Genomic DNA, 4,088 nt, shown 5'->3' on the forward strand with positions numbered 1-4,088 from the left:
GGAATGACCATCTCCCAGAACAAAGTGTCCAGTTAACTTTCCCCTTTTCCCCCCAACGTGTCTGCAGCCCGGCTTCCAGCTGCATCTTTCTCAGCTGAAGGTCCTCCAGCCTGTGTTTGCCGTGGATCACAGCATCCAGAGCATCTCAACTTCTGCAAGTCGAAAGACAAGCCCAACCCTTGGAAGAGAAGGGGGAGAAACACAACAGACATGAACGTAAAATCATTGTAGTGCGATCACTTCCCTTAAGCATGAATAGAGGGTACCAACCGTTCGTGAGCTTGTGGCGCAACGGTAGCGCGTCTGACTCCAGATCAGAAGGTTACGTGTTCAAATCACGTCAGGCTCACTACAGTCAACTTCTTACACTTCAAATCAAGGAAGGAGTTCGTTCTTTCCGTATATTGGTCGTGTCTAATCTTCTTTGTGGAAACTTTCGATCAGTTTGATTTGTAAACACTGTGTCGGGGCGGTGGTGTGCCCATTGTTTGGGTAAATGCTCAGCTCCCCGCAATGTGAGAAGTAAAACACAGACTGTTCATCACGGGATTTAAACATAGCCGGTTCGTTCAGTTGGTGACCGCGCGGTGTGAATAACATTATACTGATATTTTTACAACATAATCTAGAGATTGCCATCCAGGTTTTAGTCACATCAAACTGCCACGCAATGCTGTTATGGCCTCAGTAAACTATAATAACGTGAAGATCGCTGCGATTTTCGACATCCGACTGCAATATAAAGACAGATCATTGTTTCCAGTTTTGGTGGAACAAAAGATATCGTATTGGTGGATAATTACAGTTAGTTCAAGCCATCGATAAATATCAATCCTATTCACTTCAATGACCAAATTTCAATTCAGAAACCAAGTGCACTTGGCTGCTTGTAACATAGACAACATGACAAAATGGCCCTTAGGAGGAAAAATGGGGCATTGAGGAGGAGTGAAATGTTTGCTTTTGGTCACCTCCACAATTGTTAGAAAAACAGGTTGAAAGGATTCTTAAAAGGTGGCTGAAGTAATGGTGTGGCATAACACTTCAGACAGCACAAAGTGGAAGACCACTTTCTCGTGGAAGAAAAAGACATTCCTTATTTCTGAAAGAACTGGGAAACAGAAGAGGGAATGAAATCTGACTTGGGAGCTATTTCCTATTTGTTGAGGATGTTGCTTCATCACAGTCTTGGTTTAGAGCATAAGCTCTTCATCATGAATAAAAGGTGGCCCAAGGGGGCTGAGAGATAAATGGGAAGGAATTGGGGCTGGAGGGAAGGCAGCTGGGAATGCAATAGGTAGATGGAGGTAGGGATTGATGGTGATAGGTCAGAGATGAGGATGGAGCAAATAGGTGAGAAGCAAGGTGGACAGGTATGATAGGTCAAGAGGTTGGTGTCGAATTGGAAGGTTGGATCTGGGACAAGGTGTGGGAGAGGAAATAAGGAAACTGATGAAATCTGCATTGATACCATGTGGTTGGAAGGTCCGAAAAAAGTAATTGAGGTATTTCCTACAAGTGTCGGGGAGCAAGAATTTGGCAGTGGAGGAGGCCCAGGACTTCCATGTCCTTGGTGGAATGGGAGGGGGAGTTGTCTTTTCGATTTCGAGTCCAAGAGTTGTTCCCTGAAATGTTCCGCTCGTTGGTGTCCAGTTTCCCCAATGTGGATGTGACCATATTGCGAGCAATGGACATAATCTTATAAATAGATTGCATAAATCCTAGCCTGCCAGAGTTATTTTCTTTAATTAAATTAAAGAATTTTTTTATTCAATTGGGTGACTGCATGAAACGGTTTGTTGGTCAGATTTGAATCATTACACGCAAATGAGACGATGCCATGAATATGCTCTTTTTGTGAACTGCTCTTTTTGTTCAAAACCACAAGTTCTTGATTTATTTTCACGACTTACTGGTATTCACACCTGCACATTCAATGTCAAACTCTGACATCAGAAATGAAATTACAGCATTAATTTTGGCTTACAATATTCGAACAAACAAATTAATAGAACACAGTGAATAAATACCAAGTCTGATTAATATGAAATTAAATTTGCCCAAAAAAATATAAAATCAAGATGGGAGATAAGAAATGGGGGAAGGGCAGAGGGCAAGAAATGCAGCATCATTGAAAGTGCTCCTCCAGAGAGTGCATTTTACCAACCACCACTGCTAAATATAAACACTCTGATATGATCCTCCGGTTTTAATGTAAGCCATAGCCCCATACAGTAGGTACCATTTAATAAGTTAATAGATACAAGCCTTGAGCAAATCCAACCTCCAGCCTTACCCCACCCCCCACTCCCCCCCCCCCGCTTCTTGGAGCTTAGACCTTCCTCCAGCTCCGGGAGGGTTGGTGAACTCCTGGGCTCCAGCGGCCGCTCCTCCACTGAAGAAGCTTTGGGAAGCAGATGCAAAGGCAAGACACAGAACAGAGAATCTTTGTATATGAAAGCAGCTTACAGAGACATTGAGTAATAGCATGACATGGTATGTACCCATCGACCTCTGGGTTATCTACCCAGCACACTCATGCAGCACTACTCTACTTCTGTGCTCCCAGCAGCTGGATCGTGGATCAGTTTAAAGTAGGTCCTATATCTCTGATTACATCGGTACACAAGGCAGTGAAGAAAGGTTTCAGCACACTGGCCTTCATCAATTAGGGAATTGAGTAAAGGTGTTGGCAAGTTATGTTGTAGTTATACAGGACGTTGATGAGGCTGCACCAGTGATCAGTTTTGGTCCCCTTGGTGTTCTGACTTCTGACTTCTTCAACTCTGGGTTTGTGTTGACCTTGATGGGATATTTTGTCCCACTCAGCATGCTTAAACAGGATCGCTCAGAGGGATTCATCTGAAACTTTTCAGGAGATGAGCTCAACAAGATTGAACTATTCAAAGTTACTTAGACTCTATTTTAAACTTACATCAGGACCAGTAGTCAGAGACACGTACAGCATGGAAACAGACCCTTCGGTCCAACTTGTCCATGCTGACCTGATATCCTATATTAATCTACTCCCATTTGACAGATTTATCTACTCTCATTTGACAGCACCTGACCGATATACTCTGGCAGCTCATTTCATATATGTACCACACTCTGATTGAAGAAGTTGTCCCTTTAATACATTTCGCCTCTTACCCTAAACTTATGCCCTCCAGTTCTGGACTCCCCCACCCCAAGGAAAGTACATTTTCTATTACACTGTCCATGCCCCTCATGATTTTATAACCGCTATTAGGTCCCTTCTCTGCCTCCGATGCTCCAGTGAAAACAGCCCCACGCTATTCAGCCTCTTCCTGTAGCTCAAACCCTCCAACCCCCAGCAACATTCCTGTAAATCGTTTCTCATGGAGAAGTCAACGTTTCAATCATGAAGAAGGGTTAAGACCCAAAATGCTGACTACTCCACATCCTGGTGCTGCCTGGCTTGCTGCATTCTCCCAACCTCCTACTTGCCGACTTCGGGTTGCAATATGTAGTGGCTCAGTAGTTACCACTGCAGCCTCACAGCGCCTGGGACCCAGGTTTGATTCCAGCCTTGGGTGGCTGTCTGTAAGGAATTTGCACTTTCTCCCAATGTCTGAGTGAGTTTTCTCTGGGTGGTCCTTTTTCCTTCCATGAACCAAAGATGTGCAGGTCATGTGGATTGGCCATGCTTAATTGCCCATAGAGTTAGGTACATTAGTCAGAGGGAAATGGGTCTGGATGGTTTACTCTTCGGGGGGTCGGTGTGGACTTGTTGGGACGAATGGCCTGTTTCCGCAGTGTAGCTAATCTCATCCAATACTTTTGTTACTAATGAATGGCAGAGTAGGCCAAATGGACTAACTTCTGCTCCGATGGTCTCGCGGTCTTAGGGTTCTCTGGATCATTTCATTGGCAATGTGCAGTCTCGAGCTCAATGAGCAGCAATGTCCACTGAAGGCAATGCTCATAGAATCATAGAACTCCCACAATGTGGAAACAGGTCCTTCAGCCGAACACATCTGCACTGATCTTCCGAAGACTAACCCACTCAGATCCATTTTCCTACCCTCCATAAATTGCACACAGAGCCCCAAGTGTGGAATTAT

General features: G+C 44.4%; 1 non-coding gene across 1 annotated transcript; it reads left to right on the forward strand.

Moving 5' to 3' along the window:
* Positions 1-277: 277 nt before the first annotated feature.
* On the forward strand, positions 278-349 carry trnaw-cca (transfer RNA tryptophan (anticodon CCA)). Its single transcript has one exon. It is a non-coding gene; the product is annotated as a tRNA-Trp (tRNA).
* Positions 350-4,088: the final 3,739 nt, after the last annotated feature.

Source organism: Chiloscyllium punctatum, chromosome 36 (genome assembly GCF_047496795.1).
Source record: "Chiloscyllium punctatum isolate Juve2018m chromosome 36, sChiPun1.3, whole genome shotgun sequence".
Classification (NCBI taxonomy): Eukaryota; Metazoa; Chordata; class Chondrichthyes; order Orectolobiformes; family Hemiscylliidae; genus Chiloscyllium; species Chiloscyllium punctatum.